Consider the following 24,406-nt stretch of genomic DNA (forward strand, 5'->3'; position numbering starts at 1 on the left):
CCTGTGATATGCAGATGACACAACCTTGCTTGCTGAAAGTGAAGAGGACTTGAAGAACTTACTGATGAAGATCAAGGACCACGGACTTTAGTATGTATTACACCTCAACGTAAAGAAAACAAAAATCATCACAACTGGACCAATAAACAACATCATGAAAATCAGAGAAAAGACGACGTTGTCAAGGATTTCATTTTACTTGGATCCATAATCAACACCCATGGAAGCAACAGTCAAGAAATTAAAAGACACATTGCCTTGGGCAACAGACCTCTTTAAAGTGTTAAAAAACAAAGATGTCACCTTGAAGAGTAAGGTTCATCTGACCCAATTCATGCTGTTTTCAATTGCCTCATATACATGTGAAATCTAGACAATAAGTAAGGAAGATGGGAGAAGAATTGACGCATTTGAATTATGGTGCTTGAGAAGGATATTGGATATACCATGGACTGCCAAAAGAAAGAACAAATCTGTCTTGGAAGAAATATAGCCAGAATGCAGAAACTTTGTCTCATACTTTAAACATGTTATCAGGAGGGAGAGGTCCCTGGGGAAAGACATCACGCTTGGTAAAGTAGAGGGTCAGGGAAAAAGAGGAAGACCCTCAACGAGATGGATTGACACAGTGGTTGTAACAATGGGCTCAAGCATAGTAAGTATTGTGAGGATGGTGCAGGACCAGGCAGTGTTTCATTCTTTTGTACATAGGTCACTATGAGTAGGAACACACTCGAGCGCACCTAACACTTTTCATTTGTTTTTCAATAGGAATCTTGTTTTACAGAAAGGTTTCACCACCATCCACATCTCAGGTTATGCTCACTACGGTTCCCTATGCCCGTTCTCAGTGAAATACTGCGTTCCAAGCACTGCAATAATCCTAAACTCCCTGACTGCCAAATTCTGGGTCAGCGGGCCTATGTTACATTCAGTTCTTTATATACTACAGTCGGCACTGTTGTTTTACTAGTCACTCATTTTGGCACTTATTTATATTTTACCCTCTATATGCCCCCTGTTTCCCCAAAATATCTCTTCTTCCTGCTCTCAAATACATTTACTTCTTTTTAGTTGGGGCAAAATCAACCATCCAACTAAACAAACACATAAGAAAACGTGAAGTATAAACAGTAAGAAGATATTTAACACATAAATATTCACACTTATTTGAAATCTAGTTAAAGTTGAATTTGCTGATAAATTTTTTGAGAACAGATTTATTAAGAAGGAGTAGGAAAATAAACAGAAGAATCATGGGCACCAAATTTGGTCCTTTTTGTTGGGAAGGGGGTAGGGAAAATAAGAACTCATGGAACATCAGAAATAAACTCTTACGTCATAGTGATTCTGCCTTAGGCTGCCTACATCATGATTTAGCAGTTTCATGTGCACACGTCTTACTTCTTCAATATAAATGTAAGCTGGCTGAGGACAGGGTCAGAACCTGGCACAGCACTGGGAGCATATTAGGTGCTCACCAAATAGTTGTTCAGTGATTGAAATAAATTTAACAATCTGAGGGAAAAGGAGATCTTTAACAAGGCTCTCATTGTTAATGTCTATCACTGAGGAGCATAGTAATAAAAGGTGAATAAGGTTTGCTCAAATATTTCACAGCATGTGAATAAATAATATATTGTCCTATACCCAAAGGATAGTCATTGAAATAATCTCTAAAAGATTTGTAAATAAGTTACTTGTTTTTTTAAGAGACCTAAGATCCCTGATCTATATGAAGAAGAACGGGGCATCAGGACTGGAGGAAGACTTATTAACAACCTGCAACAGACCTCTCTAAAGTGTTGAAAAGCAAAGATGTCACTTTAATATTAAGGTTCACCTGACCCAAGTCATGGTGTTTTTAATCACCTCATATGCATGCGAAAGCTGGACAGTGAATAAGTAAGATGGAAGAAGAATTGATGCCTTTGAATTGTAGTGTTGGCGAAGAATATTGAATATACCATGGACTGCCAAAAGAATGAACAAATGTGTCTTGGAAGAAGTATAACCAGAATGCTTCCTAGAAGCAAAGGTGGCTAGACTATGTCTCACATACTCTGGACATATTATCAGGAGGGATCAGTTTCTGGAGAAGGGCATCAGGCTTGGTAAAGTAGAGGGTCAGTGAAAAAGAGAAAGACCCTCAATGAGATGGACTGGCACAGTGGCTGCAACAACGAGCTCAAGTGTAACAAGGATCATGAGGATGGCACAGGACCAGGCAATGTTTCATTCAGTTGTACATAGGGTCGCTATGGGTTGGAACTGACACAGTGGCACCTAACAACAGCAACCAGTCTAAAGTTATAGATTATATGTGAGAGCTATGGGCTAGGAAGACTCAGGTTTCTGGTTTGAGTAACTGGGTAGATTGTGGTAACAATCAGAGATTAGTAAGAATGACAGATTAGTAAAACTGAAGGGGATCATTTAGTCCAGTATCAATAATTTATAGATTAAAAAAAAAAATTATAGATGGGAACTTGAAAATGGACTATGAGGTAATTTATCCAAAGAATTGTTTTCAATGATGAGCTCAGGTAGATTCAGTTATCAATATTTATTGAGCACCTATAATTTTTCAGACCCTGTGCTTTCGTGCTTCACACAGAAAGGAACAGGAGAGATTTGTTTCCTGTTCACACTCTCAGAGCTTCATGTCTAGGTTGAGTAACTTAAGGCCAAGTCATTTTCTGTTCAACTCTGCACGTTTATTTCTTCCTTTCAGAGAATTTATAGAGTTATGCTCTATGGTATTTTATCCATCCTTAAATTAATATCTTTTGAGAGCAATTCTTTTACAGTTTGACTCTGCATAACTCTGATTAACTGAACTTAAATCTCACCAAAATTTCTCCATATTGTCTGCACAAATGTTCTTTCAAAATATACAAATTTTTTGAATATTATCTTGATCTGCCAATTGTATAGTTCTGTCTGATTTATTATATTTTAAAATAGTTACAGGAATAATCATGTGAAACTTCATTTGTATTCTCTCTCAATGCCTCACGGAGTGGAAATAATTATAGATTTTTCAATCTCATTAGATTTACATGTTTACTTGCAGGACCATGTCATGGGATTCGGAATTCCAACTTTAAAGTCATTACTCTGACTTTTACGGTGCTTCATAAGACAGTGTTTATGATTAAGACAGTAAGTTATTTAAATTTTTCATGAATTCTTAAATCACATTTTGTTGGGTTTTTTATACTTTAGTGTATATTTTTTTATTTTGGCACTTATGGTTTCATTAGAGAATCAGGGGAAAATTTCCTTAACAACCATACCAATGGATGTGAGGTTTTAATCTTGAGTATTTGTTTCCGTTGTGATTTTTTTTGAGTGTTTTGATTGATTTCATGCCTTGTGAAAGTTTATGTGTTTTCAATATGGGAGCTTTTCTGGAAAATAAGTCCATAGTTCCCCTGACAGCCATATTACCTTACATTGGATGTTCTATCACTTTGCAGGGTTAGTTTTCAAATAGCTTCAAAAAGAAATAGCGAACAGTAAATCTGAGTAACTGATCTGTGGATCAGGAAAGAACACAGAATTTCCTTTATTTTAAAATAGAATTTTAAATTCTCCATGTTCTGTTTCAGAGTAAATTCTGAGGTATTGATCTCAAATTTTTTTTTTATATCTTAATTTTGATCATTTCATTAAAAGTCTGCACCAGTAAGATTATCTAAAGATGGACTACTCTGGAGGTATTCAGTTCACTATTTTTGTGAAATTTAACCATAAAATGGAATTATCAAGACAGTAAATGTGATAATATAGAGTGCTGGTATACAGTTAGCGCTCATTAAAAGTAGTAGTGGAAATGATGGCGGTGGAGATAGTAGTAGTAGTAATATATAATAGTAGTAATTACTTTCATTTCATTTATTATTATTATAATTATCTGAGGTGATAGTGTTGTAAAGGAAGTTCAAACATAGAATTGAAAATTTGGAATACTTCCACATCTTAAATTTATTGATACTATAAGATTTATATGTCTTAATTGTGGAAATGAATATTCAGAACCAATCAATGAATAATTTTATTCTTTCTAGATTGTTTGACCAGAACTTTAAATCAAAGTTAATGTGTGAAGCACTTTAAATAAAAAATTTTATATTCTAAACTAAGGAAATATCTTCCGAATTAACATTAATAAATATTCTGGGTGGATTTAATGTGGTATGCATTTTATACGTAAGGATTGCCCCATATTTCAAGGCTCTGACCTACCTTGACTGGTCTTGGCAAAAATTATTTTCCTGGTGCTGTTTGCCATTAGAGCGTTAGAACCGAATTGACTTTCTCCACTTTATAATCTGGATTATGTGGTTGAACATGGTGATGAGATACTGGGTACACAAGGAATATATTACTTAAGGTAGGCTGAACTGCTATTGATAGCCAAGGCAGCCAGGTGCTGCTTAGACATTATCAAACAAAACCTTAAGTGATAGCGCTGGGTGTGGCTCAATTAGCAGCTGTTCAGACAAAAAAAAAAAAAAAATTTTTTTTCTTTTTTAACAGACCAAGGGGAACCTGCTCCCTCCTGTCCATTGTCCTCAAAGCGCTGGGTGTAGCTCAAGCCAGTCAAACCCAGTTTAGGAGCCTAGCCAAGGGGGAAAAAAATGCAATTTGTCTTACTGCGCCTGCATGCCTTGATGACCTATGTACTCCATAATGCTTGTATGCACTTCCTTGGGAGAGATGGTATATAAAGGTTCTGCCTCCCTTTGTTCAGAAAGCTTGATTTGAGGTATGCACTTCCTTGCTCCTTGCCTGTGCACTTGGAATAAACACTCTTCTCCCTCCTCACCTCGGTGTGTCTTTACTGATGGGGAGCCACACCGGGCAGGACCTGCTTTCAGTAACACTCCAAAACCAAACCCAGTGCGGTCGAATCATTCCGACTCATAGCAACCCTATAGGACAGAGTAGAACTGCCCCATAGAGTTTCCAAGGAGCACCTGGCGGGTTCCAACTGCCGACCCTTTGGTTAGCAGCCGTAGCACTTAACCACTATGCCACCAGGGTTTCCTTGGTAACACCAGGACAAATTAAAGGCCCCAAAACGGAATGGTTCAAGTAAGTTACGAGTTTCTCTCTCTGTGTCATGTAGCCATGCTGAAAGAGTTCTTATAAGGTTAACAGGTGACCAAGGACCAAACAGTCACTCAGGGATCAGGTTTCTTTCTTCTTGTTTTTCCACCATCCTCTAGAACATTCATCGTATGCACGGTCAAAACTGAGTCACTGATTCATTTAGGTTACAGACAATGGGAAGGGCAAATAGTGCATTTAGGAGGCACACCCACTTTTAAAAGGCACTTTTTTAACCAGGAAATAGGAGCCCTGGTGGTAATACAGCTGCTAACAAAAAGGTAGGCAGTTGGAATCCACCATCCGCTCCTTGGAAACCCTATGGGGCAGTTCTGTGCTGTCCTATAGGGCCACTCTGGGTTGGAATTGAGTCAATGGCAATGGGTTTAACCAGGAAATGGTTAAGCACTTGACTACTAGCCAAAAAGTTGGTGTTCAAACCCACCCAGACGCACGTGCCTTGGAAGTTAGGCCTTGTGATCTCCTTCTGAAAGGTCACAGCCTTTAAAATTCTATGAAGCACAGTTCTACTCTGACACACATGGAGTTACCATGAGTCAGGAACACCTCAACAGCAGCTAACAACAACTAGGAAATAGCACCCATCATTTTTGCTTATAATTGGTGACTCTACCTAACCACAAGTGAAGGTGGGAAATGTCATGTAACTGATGAGCCGTGATCTTGCACATCTATTACTATGAAAAACGGAGAGGATAGACTTTGGTTCACTGAGCTGCTACCTGTCTCTTCACAGGGGTCAGGATTCTTCCGCAGCTTTGTGATGGAGCACCTTCAGAGAAACCACAATTCAGTATCTTTCTCTGATAATCAACTTTTTCCTTGAATATCAGGATAACATCCATCTCCATTGTAGACAGTTGTGAGCAGTAGATGTTTGAGGATGCTGAAGGTGGGTATATCCTTCAGGGACTCCTGGAGCATGACTTTACTATTTTCTTTGAATGAAAGTGTACTCTTGCTGAGGCTGAGTTTGGTTTTAATATCAGGAGGGACCCAGACATCTATAAACGTTTTCCATTAGGGACATTTGTTTACATTCTTCCTAACTTGTAGCAAAAGCTACTAGCATAAAGGGTTGTAGCACATCAAGAAACAAGCTTCTCAGCTCTTGCAAGCCCTCACTTGGGCTGAGATTGTCACTGATAAAGGAAATTATCTACTTCTGCTTTTAGAAGCCATCTTGTTGCCAAACAACCTTTAATTCTTGGCTAACTAAAGTGGGAATTTTATCTCACTTAAAAAGGGATGTGTACGTGGCTTTCTGCCACAAATAGTGGCATCTCCAGTGCTTTAATTATAAGATTTTATTAGGGGCTCTTAACTTCTCTTCCATGGACTGAATTCATAAGAAGCCTATGACCTTTTATAAGAAAAATAATACACCTTTACTTTCAGTTACCTTTAACCAAAATTTGATATTTCTTTCAATTGTGAATGCAGGTAACAACCCGTTAATGTACAACAGTATTAGCAATATCTGAGATTTTGTCAGAGAAAAACTATAGCTATGTTCAGCTACTTCAGAATATCATTTCTTGATCCTTTGAAATTATTCTAGTTCCTAGATACACTGCTAGAACTTGTTATTTAATGTTAAAAAGGAACATACATATATCATAAAATTTTTAAATATTCTGGTAACTGTATTTGATTATATTTATAAACCCCTGTGTATTTTATTTTCTGCATTTAAAAATATTCTGAGAAGTGGGGCATAGGCTTTACCTAAGGGGGTCCATAGACCAAAAAAAAAAAGAAACCTTGTGTGAGATAAAATTTTAAGACCAAGAAATATACACAACTTAATTGCAAACTTAAGTTGAAATTGGGACGGCCTTTCTTCTCTTTCAGTAATTTAATAGAATTTGAACCAAACCTTCAGAAACCTCTTTGTATTGTGGTACAGTGGTTAAGCATTCACCTGCTAACCAAAAGTTTGGCAGTTTGAATCCATCAGCCACTCCTTGGAAACTATGGCCCAGTTCTACTCTGTCCTATAGGGTCACTATGAGTCAGAATCGACTCAAAGGTAATGTTTTTGTCTTTTAAAATCGTGCGATAGTACTCTTAATCTAGGACTTTTGGGTTTAAACAGTCTCCAAAAGAATCAAATTTATCTGAGGGCTTTACAACATTTGTGTTACATGCATATCCTTTAAAATAAGGAAGTAGTGGGAAATTTTTAATTAATTATTTAAAAAAATGTATAATATTTTTTCAGAATAGTACATGAGAATAGAGGGCCTGCTGCTAGAGAACTGAAGTCAAGAGCTTCACATCTGATATTAAAATCACGAAAACTCTAGTCTTTTACATTAACCATCTGTGGTAAACCTTTGTTGCTGGATTATTCATATTAAGGATTGTTTGTACAGTAGATAAAATTCTGAAACAGAAATTTAAAGAAATAATTTAGCAAGAAGAATTGCAGTTGGAAAAATATCTGAGGGTGTCTGTTTTTATCAAAAAATTTTTACTTTTTTGAATGTCAAATGTTTTTAATTGAAAACTAGAATGACAGGTAATTAGTAGCTCAGAGTGGTATGAAGGAGAATAGCAGTTGCTTCAGTTCAGTGGTTCCTATAAAGCATAGGATGTTGGTACTTTCTGCATTATATTCTTGCTGCTTCCTGCTTTAAAGGAAACCCTGGTAGCATAGTGGTTAAGTGCTACGGCTGCTAACCAAAGGGTTGGCAGTTCAAATCTGCCAGGTGCTCCTTGGAAACTCTGTGGGGCAGTTCTACTCCATCCTATAGGGTCGCTATGAGTTGGAATCGACTCGATGGCACTTGGTTTGGTTTTTGTTTGGTTTCCTGCTTTTAATCTCCTCTACCTACTCTTAGTTCAATGATAAGGTATTCATAAGAATAGAGGCAAAACCTTCATTGATCCTCACAACATGAAGTATTCCTTCCTTCTTGCAAGATCCTGGAGATCTGGGTTACTGCTTCCTAGGGCAGTTTTGGTGGCAGTTTTGATGGCCATTGTCCATCACATTGATGAGATTATGGAGGAATAGAACCTGGCCCTGCGTGCAGGCTAGGGCATGGTACATCTCTCAGTGTTGTCTCTGCTCCTAGACTGAAGACTGTCATTAAAATACCAATATAGAATCCAAGAACTCAGTGTCAAAAGGAGAGAGAGAGACATTGATTTACTGCTTTATTAACTACTCTGTAAGCAAGATTTTTTTTTAATGAGAAAATGCACTGTATAAATCCCTTTCTTCGTAGAAGTTTTCAGGACTGATAGAAAGCTTCTTAATTATCTTTTGACTTCTTAGCTGGTAATGTGATTTTATATAATCACCTAGAATTTGGACTGTGAATCATAATAATAGGGTCTGGATATCTATTAACTGTTGCTATATAAAACTCTAGTCTTTTAAAAAATAAAACTCAATCAGTACTGAAAAAATGTGCCAGACGTTACCCAGAATCCCATTATGATGTTTATGAGCATATTATATGTGGCCAAGTTGTTTAAAAATGTTATCTTCCTTTACTTCAATGGCCTAAGAATAATAAATTCATTTTGACCTTGTGGAAAGTTAGGGCTGAAGCATAAAATAGAGTTCCATATTTCAAACCTATATTTTGCTCAACAACAATGCAACAGCAAAATGCATTGCAAATGATAAACTATATGAAATGAAAGTGTCAATAGTTATCTAGCCATTTTCTTTTCAAGATAAATGGTAAGAAATAGAAATATCCATTATGATTGCAGAGAATTCCATTATTGAGAATCCCTTCAGAGAATGAAGATGGTGGTATAATTTAATCTGTGTCTATGTGTATCACTGCTTCAATTCTTTTAAAAAAGGTTTCCTACATGACCTTAGTAAAAAAATAACAAATTAACTATAAACAAATATGCTTCGTATTTCTCTCTGTTTTGGAAATTGCAAGTAAGATTTCTAACAGAATAAGTAGTTGTTCATTGAATCCCAAACTGCCCTTCAACAATTATTTTGGGAATAATTTTATTTAAATATATTGACTTGTCAAACTTCTTTTATTTGAGGATTAAAATTCTGCCACACGTATTACCTGGGCATAATTTGATTTTTATCAGTGTTAATTGTATAAATTGATTTTGTAGATATAGAAAGGAAATACAAAAGAGAAGTTTTGAAGGAAATAACATCAAACAATTTATACTTTATGTTTTGCTTACTGTACTTTAAAATAAATCTTTTTAAAATGAACATATTTTCCTTTTTTTCACAATCATGTGGGTAGAGGAAATAAATTATAATTTTTGAAGAATGATGACAAAATTTTCACTTAGAAAATACGTGAGTTTAAAATATCAAATTCTCCAGCCACAAACTCATCATAAAGTACTGGTACACATTTTAAACTTTTAAATTTTAATAGCTAAGATTGAAATTCTGATTAAAAAAAAAAAACCAGTAAATTGCACTTAAAGACAAACCTTGTTTCTTTATAATAGCCCTTGAACTTCATTTCTACTGACCATAGGATATAATTTGCCTTGACAGTCATTGTTCACTTTGCACGAGGTCTGGAATAAGAATATGTTGTGCATGATTGTGCAATGTTATTATCCTAAACAAATAAATAAGTTTCAATATACTACTTAGTTTGTTTTTGCAGTCCAAATTAATAAAAACCTAAGGAAGCACAAGGATATTATGAAAGGTTCTACCATGTAGAACTGCAAATTAAATGTCAGATTTTAATATTTAGGCTTACTAAACTTTACTTTTATAAATTTAGCAGTTGAAACTTGCTTATACTTTGATAATTAAGTTTAATTTAAACTAGATGCAATCTCATTTTTCAATAACGTATCAAAACATTTTTCAAGACAAAAACTTGAGTTTCTGTTCTCCTAGTGCTTATGTCACATTTTCTTCTACTCATTAAATTTAGATTTATGGTTAAATATGTTTTTTATGAGTTGTTTTATCTGCTGGTTATTTCTCTCTAGGGAGTTATATTGTCCACTAGTTTAGAGAGCTAAGTTCTCTTCTCATGCTACTTTAAAAATCCTTTGGGGCTTACTTTATTATACTGTCTTATTTGGGCCATTTCTCCCTATTGACGCTGATCTTACAGTTGGTCAGCTTCTCTTTGAGCATCTCTCGTATGTATTTTAGAGGAAGCTTGCAGAGTTTATCTTGGGTATTTTAATAACAAGCTTTTGATGTTACTAGCAGGGCTTTTTGCACTTAGTAAAAAGCCTAGTAATTTCACAATTATCTCTTTTAAAACCATGCCATTGCTGCTGCTTCTCCCTTAACCATCACTCATCTTATTCCTCTTAATTAGTTGACACGGTTTTGCACTAATCTTGGCTTGTTTTATGACTTTATTCCTAATGGGATGAATTATTTATATTCCTCTCATTTGGGCAATAATATTTGGATTTGTGGTTAGTGCCCCCAGAAGGAGAGAGGGCCTTTGGAAACAAAGTAAAACATCTTTTGATGGCACTTGGGTTTTCTTCTGTAAGTTTCTTTGGGCCTCTGGATATGATTGTACATCAAAGGCTGAGGTGGCAGAAGCACCATCAATGTATGGGTTTCATAAATATCTAGAAGATGAGAAATGTCATTAATTCTTTCAAAATGTTTTCATCAAATTCCTACTGTAAGTCATTTTTTGCCAGTTATTGGCTCAACAGTCTAAGGGAAATCAGTTTTTTGTTGTATTTCTCAGCATTTATTCTTCTGTGTTATGTTTTCAAAACTCTAATTTTGCTTGGGTTCCTTCTCTCCTGCACTGCACTGCATATATTGTAGGTGACTGCAGTTAAGGAACAGAGTGTCTCCATGTGGCCAAAGGCTGGGAAGGCTTCCTGGATAAGACAAGAAATGCAATGCTCTTCAAAGATCCTTCCCTGCTTGAGCATAAAGAAATAGCTTCTCAATGAAAGGGTTTCCCTCACTGGGTTCCACAGTCTCAGGGGATCTTATCAGGCTCTTTCACCTGGATGTGCCCTGTCTCTCACACCCATTCTTTGCTGGAGTGTCCTTACTTCAGATCTGGTTGCTGCCCTGTACTTGCCTTTTATATTCAACTCTTGACAGTGTTCATTATAAGCCTGCTTTTTTCCAGAACAAGACTTCACTTCCTTTTTTCAGTTCCTCTGCCCTACAGCTGAAAGTCAATTTTAACTGTCAGTGTTTAGCCAGGGTACACCACTCCAAGTCTCTTGCTTTCTCAAGATGTGTAGTTAGCACAGGTTATATCTGAAAAAGAAAGAGTTATCTAGTTAGGAGTGAATAGGGGGCATAGTCTAGGCCTTGGAAATGATTCACCCTACTGAATGATTTCCATATGTTGAATCAGCTGTTTTCTATTTTAAGATTCTCAATGGAGACATGCTTCTCTTCTGGAACTACAGGCTGTGAAGTAAGAACTGCAAGGTTCACACAATCTTGGGGAATGTTGCTCAGTTAGTTCCTTCCTACTTATGGCTGTGCTGTCCCTACATTTTTAACCAAAGTTTGCTCAATTTTAACACTCTCTCCTGCGTACCTTTTGTTCACACAATCTGGCTCTTATTGGATATACTTCAAAGGTAAACGTGTTCTTTGCTTTATTGGTCTACCCATAATTCTTTGCAAGTATCAAAGATACCTTAACCACATCCCAATCAACAGCTATGCCTTTGATATGTAATATTTCTTTAGTATTTCCTAATAAATTTTATCTTTTATTTTTAATTTATATTAAAAGGATTTTTCAATAAATTACTCCATCCACTATTTTGAAAGAATACCGTGGTAGTCTAATTTATTTTTATTTTGATCTGCCCAGCATTTTCTGGGGGAACTATCTTCCCCTTTTTTCAGTTTCTGTGCTTCTGCTCAGTTTGATAATACCCTCTGCATTTGGGGTCACCAAATGACCCAGGCTTGGCCCATCAGGGCATCAAATTTCCTTTAGCCACAGTGATTAGTTCTGGGATAGGCAAATGGCAAAGGCCAAGCAAATCAGTGTAAATGGGAAGAATTTGCCTTGAGTCTCTAGAGAAAGAGCACTGTCTTTCCACTGATGTTGTTAAGCTGATAGACTAAAACCCTGGTCATCATCTTTGCCATGTCATGTGGTGAACCTGAAAATAAAGCTCACATATAAAGAAGAAAATGAAAGACTATGATAGAAAGAAAACTTGAGGACATAAATTGAGGCCCTGGATTCAGCCATGCTCAAAGCCGTATTCATACTCGCCCACCTCTAGTTTTGCAGGCCAATATTTTGCTTATGCTGGTAGACAAGAAGAGAATATTATTCACTTTCTTAGAGAGTCCATCTAAAAATTGAGTACATTGTTTGTGTGGATCATCTTTTTTCCTCTCAACCTTTGAAGTGATTGTCTATATTCTTTAAGTTCAAGAGAGAAATTACTAAACTTTCTATATACAGTCCTTACCCACTGAGTTTTGAAGTATAGGAAAAACATAATTGAGGACTGCCATCCTGCTCAACATCATTTCTGTGTCTTTTCTATCAGAGTACTACTTATGTGTGAGATCTTCTTGACTGTAGCACAGAGTCTCCATCCTGTAATGATACAGAGAAGAAATTTAGAGCCAAAGATTACATCTGTTGCTCCACACTTATTACAACAGCTAAGATCCAAAACACCAACAACACCATATACCAAAGAGAAAGTAGAGTGACAGAAACTTATTCACTGCTGATGGTAATACAAAATGGAATAGCCACTTTGAAAGACAACCTGGTGGTATCTTGGCTTAGTATTCAGTTCAGCAATTATACTCTTAGGTATTTAGCCAAATGAGATGAAAACATATGTCAACATAAAAACCTGCACATAAATATTGTAACAGCTTTACTTATAAATTCCAAGAAAAGAAACAAACAGTGGGACAGCCATAAAATGGAGTATTATTCACCAATAGAAATAAATGAGCTATGAAGCCAAGAAAGACATGGAAGAACCTTAAATGCATACTGCTAAGTGAAAGAAGCCAGTCTGAAAAAGCTACATGTTGTATTTCAATTACAGTAAACCAAAAAAACAAACACGTTGCCATCGAGTCTATTCCGACTCATAGCGACCCTACAGGACAGAATAAAACTGCCGCATAGGGTTTACAAGCAGCAGCTGGTTGATTCAAACTGCAGACTTTTTGGTAGCAGCCAAGCTCTTAACTACTGTGCCACCAGGGCTTCTTGGCTATAATAGTCCCCCCTTCTCTGTGGTTTTGCTTTCAGCAGTTTCAGTTACCTGTGGTCAATCCTGGTGCAAAAATGTTAAATGAGTATAGTGATGAAATTTCGTGCCATCCCACTCTCTCCAGCTGGGGGACCACATTCATATAACTGTTATTACAGTATATTGTTATAATTGTTCTTTTTTTATTATTAGTTGTTGTTAATTACTTATTGTGCCTAATTTAGGCACAAAATAGATTGACGAACACTAATAACTGAAGACCAAAAAGTTGAGGAAAGAAAACAAGAGGTCATTAAAAAGACAAGAAAGAAAGAAAAGACCAAAATGAATGCCAGAGGAAACTGTGAAACTTGATTTTGAACACAGAATCACTAAAGCGAATAGAAGAAATCATCATGTGAAAGAGCTGAACAGAAGATATCAAAGGGCAGCTTGAGAAGGCAAAATGAACTATTATAATGAAATGTGCAAAGATCTGGAGTTACAAAACCAAAAGTAAGAACACGCTTGGTACTTCTCAAGCTGAAAGAACTAAAGAAAAAGTTCAAGCCTCAAGTTGCAATATTGAAGGCTTCTACGGGCAAAATTTTGAACTACTCAGGATGCATCAAAAGAAGATGGAAGGAATATATAGAGTCACTGTACCAAAAGACATGGTTGACCTTCAGCCATTTCAGGAGGTAGCAAATGATCAAGATGGTACTAAAGGAAGAAGTTCAGCTTCACTGAAGGCATAGGTGAAAAACAAGACTCCGGTAACTGAATGAATACAAATTGAGATGTTTTAACAAATGGATGCAACACTGGGCATGCTCACTAGTCTGTGCCAAGAATTTTGGGAGACAGCACTGCCTGGCCAATTAACTGGAAGACATCCATACTTGTGCCCATTCCAAAGAAGGTGATCCAACAGGATGGGGAAATTATCAAACAATATCACAGACAAGTAAAATTTTTCTGAAGATAATTCAAAAATGGTTACAGCATTAAATGGACAGGGAACTGCCAGAAATTCAAGCCGGATTTAGAAGAGGATGTGGAAAGGCAAATATCACTGCTGATGTTAGATGGATCTTGGCTGAAAACAGAGTTTTATTGACTATGCAAAGGCATTGGACTATGCTGATCATAACAAATTATACACAACATTGCAAAGAATGGGGATCCCAGAATACTTAATCGTGCTCATGAGGAACCTGTGCATAGACCAAGAAGCAGTCATTTGAACAGAACAGGGGGATAGTGCGTGGTTTAAAGTCAGGAAAGATGTACATTAGTGTTGTGTCCTTTCACCATACTTATTCAATCTATATGCTGAGCAAATAATCTGAGAAGCTGGGCTATATGAAGAAGAACATGGCATCAGTATTAAAGAAAGACACATTAACAACCTGCGATATGCAGATGATGCAACTTTCGTTAATGAAAATGAAGAGGACTTCAAGCACTTACTGATGAAGATCAGAGACTACAGCCTTCATATGGTTTGCACCTCAACGTAAAGAAAACGAAAATCCTCACAAATGAGCCAATAAGCAACATCATGATAAACAGAGAAAATATTGAAGATGTCAAGGATTTAATTTTACTTGAAACCATAATCAATGTCCACGGAAACTGCAGTCAAGAAATCAAACAATGCATTGCATTGGACAAATCTGCTGCAAAAGACCTCTTTCAAGTGTTAAAAAGCAAAGATGTCACTTTGGGGACTAAGGTAACTCTGACTTGAGCCATGGTATTTTCAATTACCTCGTAGGCATGTGAAATCTGGACAAGGAATAAGGAAGGCTGAAGAAGAATTAATTGATGCCTTTGAATTATGTTGTTAGAGAACAATATTGAATATACCAGGGACTGCCAAAAGAACAAATAAATCTGTCTTGGAAGAAGTATAGCCAGAATTCTCCTTAGAAGCAAAGATGGCAAGACTTTGTCTCATGTACTTTGGACATGTTTTCAGGAGGGACTGGCTGCTGGAGAAGGACTTCATGCTTGGTAAATTAGAGGGCCAACAAAAAAGAGAAAGACCTCAATGAGATGGATTGACACAGTGGCTGCAACAATGGGCTCAAACATAGCAATGATTGTGAGGATGGCACAGGACAGGGCAGTGTTTCTTTCTGTCGTACTTAGGGTAGCTATGAGCTGAAGTCCATTGGGGGGCACCTAACAACAACACGACAACTATTCTGTATGATATTGTAATGGTGAACACATGACATTATGCATTTGTGAAAACCCACAGGATTAAACAACGCCAGGAATGAACCCTAATGTAAACTATGGACTTCAGCTAATAATAATTATAACAAATGTACCAAAGGAATGCAATATGTTAATAATATGAAACACAGTGTGGATTTGGGAGGGGACACACGAGAACTCTCTGCACTTTCTGCACAAATTTTCTGTAAATCTAACGCTGCTCTTAAAAATAAAGTCTATTTAAAAACAAACAACCAAAAAAAAAAAAAGAAAAAATCAGCATAACACACACGTCCCGGGACGGTAAGATTTACAGTATTAGTCTAAGGTCTGCATCCTAGAGAGAGGAGATGATGACCCTTGGGGGGCAGAATCAGCTGAGGGAAATTTTTAAAACTGTTGAAGTTTCCTTTTGATGCCTTCACATTTTCCATTGAGCACTCATCAACCAAGGCTTAATCTTTCTTTCCCCAGGTCTCATATACTGCCTTTCAATGAAACACTCCATATAACCCTGCTGTGTTTACTTCCTCTCCCCCTCTTTCCCACTAAAGCTCTCATGCTCTAAAATGACCCACCTTTCTTTCATCTTTAATTCAAACCCTCAGTAATGCTATTCCCAATTTGTGGGAAGTCAGATGGTTGAATTAATTTGTAATAAAGTGAAGTATCCATGGTTTCATCAGCTAACAGCCCTTTAATTCTGTAGAAGATTCATCCAAGTTGACACCTAATTGGTGGAATATCAGGAAGTGTAACAGAAAAAGCAAAAAAGGAAGACATTTTTTGTCTATGTTTGTTGCAGAGTTGCTGCCGACGGTTGGGGATACCATAAAGGAGTAAGTGGGGGATAAAATCCAGTCTCTGCTCTCCTGGCCAAGTCTTGGACCCAGGCACTGAGTGGCTTCAGCTTAGAGGAGATACCTCTTTGAATTTGTACAAAGGTATGGCAAGGGCTATCAGTGGGCCATGTGTGGACAAGCTAATTTTGGGCAGAAGATAGACTGTAAAGAGGCCAGCCCTATATTGGAGGGCATAGCTTAGGGGTGGAAACAACTCCACATTTCTGCTTTATCCAGCTAGCTTCAGTCTTCGGCTTTTGAATTTATAAAATCTTTTAATATTCCAACTTTTCCTCCTCTAGAATGGATTTTTGGTGGGGTAGCCACAAGGAAAAGCATTTTGAGGGTCATGTGAGGGTCTATTATGGGTTAACCCATCAGTGCTAAGACACGAGTATTTTTGAGGATCACACTGTGTGTCCTGGTGAGCAACTATATTGCACACCACTGTTTTCTGCTAGTTGCTATGGATTGAGACTATATCCTTGAACAGATTTACATTGCTATGGGAAAACTACACTTCATTTATCTCTTCTGTATCTTCTACCTCTTCCCTGACTGTCTTTGTTGCACTCTCCCTTTCTCCTCTAGTCATCTTGTTGTCAGGGTGCCATCGAGTCAATGTCGACTAATAATGACCCCATGTGACAGAGTAGAACTGCCCTATAGGATTTTCTAGGCTGTAATCTTTATGCGGGTGGAGCTGCTGGGTGGTTCAAACTGACAAATCTTCCGTTAGCAGCCAAGTGCTACCGGGGTACCTCCCTCCAGCCATAGTGAGCTTCTATTAGTTCCCTCAAAAGTCAGGCTGTTTTTAGCCTCTAGAGTCTAGACTTTTGCAGTATACTCCCTTTATTGGGATCCCTTTGCAAAGTTACTTCATCTGGCTAACTCCTCTTTATCCTATATTAAATGTCACTTCTGGTAAATTTTCCCTGACTTTCACCATCATTAACTCCACTCAGCCAAGACTAAGTTAGGCGCTACCAGAAGATGTTTCAGCGCATTATGATCCTTCATTGCAATTCCTCGTTTTCGTTGAAAGACTGTAAGTTCTGTGAGAAAGGGGTCCTGTCTCTCTTGCTCCAGGCTGTATTCCCAGCTCCTAGCACACTGAGGTGTTCAATGGATGTTTGTTGAATGAATATTTTTGTCATGCAAGTGGTACCTTTAGATTCACAGGTGTGTGCAGAAGCCAAATTACCACATGGATTTGAGACAGTGTGTATTGTGAAGATTAGGAAATGCCCTGAGCTGATTGCATTAGTGAAGAGAATGCTGGACATGCACTGATCTTTCAGTCAGTGAGTCCTGTATTTCCAGTATCATCTAATATGAAAAAAGTATGAAGGAGTAAAATAGGAATAACGGGTAACAGGGATGTGGTGGGTATCCTGGGAGGAAAGGAAAAGATATGTAGGTCACATTGTAAGGGATTTTTTGGGGATGGGGTAGAGCTGGATGGTGGGACATAGTTTACACCTCCATGGTGCTGGCCACATCACTTGGCAGTGAGCTGTTGCAAGACCCTAATCTCATCTCTCTTTTATCTTTCCTTTCTCTCCTGTACCTACAACACAATTAGAGCAAAATTGGATCTACCCACAAGGCAGAAAATAGTTTGTGCCATTCAAAGCAAAGAATGAATGCGTTTATCTTAACAAAGAGCCAGCAATTACAATGAGAATGTTTATAAGATAGAATGAGATCTGTATATATCTGGATGTCTAATGTGTCTGCCTTTTAGCACGTATTCCTCCCCCTACCAAACAGGGAGGCCAGGACAACAGCATTAATCCTTTTGCCTTTGTAGTTCTGTAAATGAAAGACCCAGGAAAGGAGAGGCATTCTGCTTAATTCATTTGTTTCCTTACCCCAAGAAGAGAGGAAATTGCCTGCATAGACACTTAGGATGGTAAAGAATTGATGCTTCTGCCTCCAAGGTTCAGGTTCAGTGAGAGACACTGAGATTTCACCTAAAACCTGAGACACTTCTATTTAGAGGAGCATTGGAAATTTGTTAGGCACCACAAGAGAGCGTATTTGCATTCCAGCATGGGCTATTATTACCCAAGTTTGTAAGTGAAACCATGATTAGGAGCATCTCTGTGGTTGCATCCCACTGGGGCTTTGTACAGGGCAGCTAGATGGTAATTACGCTTGTGCTTGTAGACGCTTTCCCATCAACGCTGGCTTTCTTGGGACTGCAAGGCAGATAGGGATTCTCACTCAATGCTTCAGCACCTCCTGGCAGAGGAAATAGAATTAACACAGAGCATTACCTGTTTTCCATGGTGGCACCAATTTTAAAACAAAGCTATTTTGAAATGAAGACACAGGCGGAGAAGTTAAAAGGAAATGAATCTTCTATTTGCTGTCTGGGAAGCATTTACTGGGTAATTGCTGGAGTCTGAGTGATTTGAGGTGGGAAATGGGATGCTGATTTAATGAGATCCAGCCTCAAGCCCTGTTTGCAGAAGCCCAGAATGGTAGTAGTTTAGGATTATTTTCATACCTTTTGATTACTCCTGCTTGGCCCCAGTGAAATGATTGGAATTTCTTAGTCCAGTACTATGGGATGCATCTCCATCCCATAAAAATGGCTTCCAAAGACACCAATTAGTGGGATTTCAGAAGCAAATCAGTGGCTGCTGACCCAATGCCCTTATGGACTAGGGGGCAGCTTGTACCAAGACAAAGGGAGGATGGCAAAAATGGCCACAAAGATCTTGAGTGGGTCATTTAACAAACTGTATCTCAATTTTCGTTGCTACTATCTCCACCACTTTCTTCTGAGAGGGCACCTTGCTTCTGGAAGCTGCCAAAAAAAGTAGCCCCGTACCAAAAAAGGAGTAGCTGCATATTAAATGATTGCTGCAAGATTAAGTTGTACCTACGGAGAAGGATGTGGGGTAGGGGAAGGACTACTCCACAGGAAATATGGCTTTGAAAGATGAAGCTATTCATTACACCACTTTCACTTTTGCCCCATTACATTACTCGATCACTTTCAAGTCCATTATGAATCACTCTTTTTAAAATTCTATAACTGTGTTGGAACCTGCATAGTTATATTACACGGGTCTTGGTTTTGTTTTTTACTTCAAGTGTGAATTAAATAAATGTCAACATTTAAGATAGATGACAATTTTAGTTATACTATTTTGGCACTTCTTCACTTTCAATAGGCCAACACCCACACACATAAAAGTCAATTTCTAAGAGACCCTGCCTAAGACAACTAAAACAGCTCTTTGAAAGTGTTTCAGAAGACCAGACCAAAAGTAAAGCCGAGAAGAAAAATTCCTTTTAGAAGGCCATAATAAATCCACGGTATTACCTCAGGTTAGACTCCACCTCATTTTAGAAAAATCCAGGGAGGATCTGTGAAATCTGAATAGATTGACTTCATTTCAATACGAGGTATATCGTTGAATGTTGGTGGTAGTGGTGTATGCCGTCCAGTCAATACCAAATCATAGTGACCCTATAGGACAGAGTAGAACTGCCGCATAAGGTTTCCTAGGCGGGAAATCCTTACGGGAGCGTATCATCAGGCCTTTTCTCCTGTGTAGCTGCTGGTGGGCTTGAACTGCTGACCTTTTGGTTAGCAGCTGAGCTCTTAACTGTTATGCTGCCAGAATTCCTTATATCCTTGCCTAAGGTGTGCTATGTTCTTTGACGAATTCAGTTGACTTTGCTAATCTAAAGATTGATAAAAATATCATGAGTCAATTTGTCTCATTAGTAACCCATTGCCTGTTAAGAATTCATTGGTGTTTTCTGAAATAATATCACAAATGCAAGCAGAGACATTTATAAATTGGGGCTAAAAAAAAATCCTTTCAGAATGAAAAAATTGTCCCTGAGCATGTTCAAGTTAACAGCCAATTTTATTGCTGCTAAGCTATTGGGTGAGTGAATAAGAAATGAAAGGATGTACTTGGCTATTTACATGGAAGTATTGCTGGCCTAGTAAGTTGTTGAAAATGTGTATAAAGATGTACAGTCATCCCTTAGTCCCTTGGTATCCCCTGGGGGATTGATTCTAGGATCCTTGTGGACACCAAAATTGGTGGATGTACAAGTCCTTGTATATAATGGCATTGTACTTGCATCTAACCTACATACATCTTCCTATATACGTTAAATCATCTCTAGATTACTTATAATACCTAATACAATGTAAATGTTATATAAATAGTTGTTACACTGTATTATTTGGGAATAATGACAAGAAAAAAGGTCTGTACATGTTCAGTATAGGCACAACCATTTTAGGCTAACTACATAGCACACTGGTGGGAAGTGGCTAAGAGCTACCATTGCTAATCAAAAGATCGGCAGTTTCTATTCTGCCAGGCGCTCCTTGGAAACTCTGTAGGGCAGTTCTAGTCTGTCCCTAAAGGGTCGCTATGAGTTGGAATCTGCTCCACGGTAACGGGCTTAGTTTTTGATTGGACATACTACACAGCAGCAACAATGTAACTTATGTTCTTTCTGGAATATTTTTCTACTGCAGTTGGTCGAACCCGCGGTTGCAGAAGCTACAGATACGGAAGGCTGAGTGTACTTTCTTGTCTGACTTCATAGTTATTACGCACAGTTCAAGTGTATATATTTGTGTTCTTTTTTGCAGTTTTCTAACTTTGCCTTAGAGATACATTTTAGCCTGGTTTCTTATAAAAAGGATTGAAAGTGGTTTTACATATGGTTCTTTTTGCCTGGAACCCCCCCACTTTGCCCCAACATGCTCAATGCCTGTCTTAGCCTCCTTCAGTATTTGCTGTACTGACTATGCATATCTATGTTATTCAAGTTTGTATTCTCTTTATTGTTTTTCTGGGGGACTCCATTACTTCCAAGACACTTCCAGCCTTCCAAATCCTAACCAAGGTTACAGGCTTTTCTGTAGCTTTTTAGCTTCTTATTTCACTATTTCTTCCCTCTCCATCCATCTACTCTTTTTTTGTAGGATTATTCACCCACATACTAGCCAATTCTCCTAATAATAATAATATTAATAATAACAATAACAACACCAGTTCATATTTACCTAGTGTTTACTATGAGCCAAAAACTAAATGCCGTGCCTGGATTAATTCATTTACTCTTCCCAAGAATCCTATGAGGTCGTTGGTAATTGTTGCCATCCACAGTTTACAGATGAGCACTCTGAGGCACACAGAGGTTAAGCAACTTGCCTCAAGAACCACAGCCAGCTATTCATAGCCAGGACGACCCAAGGAATCTAGCTGCAATGAAAAATGAGTGGAAGTGATAGATGATAACTTTTCCAGCCATTTGCTGTCCTTACTGCCTTCCCTGAGCTACTCTCTGGGTGCAGAGGATCTTGGGGAAAAATGCAGAGCCCTAAGACTTGCACGAAACAGTGACATAAGTGAGAATTTGGGGTTGGGGTACCCTGAAAATTAAATGTCTTTAGCTTTGCAGCATAAAAGTATACCAGCTTGTTTAATACTCATTAAAGTAAAAACCCTGGATTTGGAATCATAAACCTGTTTAGGGGCAAATGGTATTAATACAAGGAATATTAGGCTGGGCTATGTTTCTAAGTAGGCACCCATCTTCTGAAAAATTTAGCCATATTTTTAATTGTATCAAAAATAGTAAACCTGGTTCCCTAAGTAGGCCTACCTTAAGGTCATCATAGGCAAACTCCTTAAAGCACACAGGGGAGACTGAGTACTGGCTGCTTCCCTTTTCTCAGAGACACAATGGAGGATTCCAGAGGCAATTCAGAAAGGGAGAGCTGAAGCTGTCCTTACTTGACATGTCTGCTTATACTGGATCAGTTAGAGCTGTAAACCCAGTGAACTTCAAGCAAGAAAGAACAAATGCTGGGGACACTGAGATCCAATTGTTAGCATCACATTATGTTTGGATTTAACTTCTTGCTATGTCTTTTCACACTTCTATTATTATGCAAACTATATATTTATAAACCAATTAAAAAATTTCTTATATGTAGCTATGCAATTTTATGTAAATACGTAACTATGATCACTGCATTGCAAATATTATTACCTTTTTTGACCTTATTTCATTTTCTTAATGAAAGCATTTTTTTCTCCCTGCTCCTATTATTTTCCTATCCCACCCAAACTCTCATTCTTCCATTTTATTCCATGCTTCAAAAATAATATACAAATGTACATGTATATTCATGTACATATGTGAATATATTTATAGTAACATATATAGATATACATATAAACCTATATATAAATATATACACATGTTATGCATATATAGTCAAATATATGCACCAATACATATACATCTATAAATATGTGCATATATGTTTATATGTATATAATATATACCTTGTGCTTTCAGTAAAATTCTTTCTTCTGTCTTCCACACCTTCATCTATAGAAAAGAAGAAGAGACCCCAAACTCCTATATCCTAATACGACACATCCCCATCCTCCCTCAAAGCTCGCCTTCAGAGTCAGCCTCTTAGGTCATCAGGCCTATTCCATCACTCCTTTTATCTCTAGTTAATGGGGAACCGAAAACAGCCTAAGGATGCCAGGCTTGTCATCAATCTCCCAGCTCCAAATGACTTTCTGTATCCTTCTTCCCCTGTGCTCTCTGGAACTCGTGGTCCATCATCAGCAAAGTCCACTTGGTTCCCCAACTGTCCTTTGAACATTTCCTTTACCTGCTTGATCTGTCTCAAGCCTGATTCTTCCCTGAGGTTCCTACCTCTTCTGTAGCACTCTCAACAGTGTCCTGGAAGAGAAGGAGGCACTTTCCTTGACACTTCTACACAACGGTCCCTCTCGCCTTCTAAAGAAAGGCCAGCCTGAAAGTTTGTGCTATAGTGTTATACCATCTCTTTCCCCTCCTTTTTTGCAGTTAACTACAGACTATCTACCCAGCTGCTCCTGAAGATGTTACTACATGGCTTGCTGTCACTCCTAATACTACTCTTGTTTTAATTCTTGCTTCTCAGTTCCTTAACCTCTACTCCTCAGATGATCTTGGGCTTTACTCTATCTCAGCTACTCGATTATATGACCATATCCTAGTTCTTGTCAATACAAAAAACTTCAACCTTCCCCAAATCTCCAAATTTAAGCATCCTACTCTTTGACCATTGCCTTCTATCTTTCCAGCTCATTCCTTTTAATATTCCAGCTCCAACAAAGCTTTGATTTATCTGTAATCCATTGATCCCATCACCTTTTTGTTATACTCCATCCCTTGATGTTCATACTCTCCCCCTTACAGGGTCAATTTTTGTGTTTTTCCATTTCATACAGACAGCTTTAAATTTCCTGTCCTTCTAGCCTTTACTTTCTCAGCAAATCTGCGGCTCTGGTTATATCAAATCGTCTGCCTAGTCACATCTGTACCCAGGGAGCTAAATGTGGCTGGAGAAAAACTTCTGCTGACTGTGCTCACTTTAAATGTGTAACCTCAAGAAGAACCACAGTGCTTCCAGGAAATCCTATTGCATTTCTGTACTCATTCACACTCCAACTCTCCTGTGTGATTATTTTGTTCCTTTTTGCTCTCTCTTAGAACTTGCCATACTTCCTTTCATCTTCACCCTCAGCCACAGAAGCTGATGTTGCTTATTTCTGTATTTTATTGTGAAAATGGAAGAAATTAGAAGACATCTTCCACACACTCATGTCACCACATCTGACGACGTGTCTGCATCTGTGCTGTGTACTCTGCCTTCCTTCTTGTTTATGATGCAGGAACTGTTATGTACCTTCTAAGAGCAATGCCTCCATTTGTGTGCTAGAATCTATTTCCATTTAACTACCTTAGGAAATCTCTTCAACAATTTTCTTCTTTCTCCTACATCATCAATTTTCTTCTCCCAGATTCTTTTGTTAGCATATAACTGTTCTGAAATAACTACCGCTTTGACAATAAAAATAAAACAAAGTACCCCCTTCCAGCTACTGCCATAATTCTCATTCCCCCAATTTAATCAAAACACTTTTGCCAGATTTGACTGTTCATTGTTTCTTATCTCCCTCACTTTTCAT

Source organism: Elephas maximus, chromosome 15, assembly GCF_024166365.1.
Source record: "Elephas maximus indicus isolate mEleMax1 chromosome 15, mEleMax1 primary haplotype, whole genome shotgun sequence".
Taxonomy (NCBI): Eukaryota; Metazoa; Chordata; class Mammalia; order Proboscidea; family Elephantidae; genus Elephas; species Elephas maximus.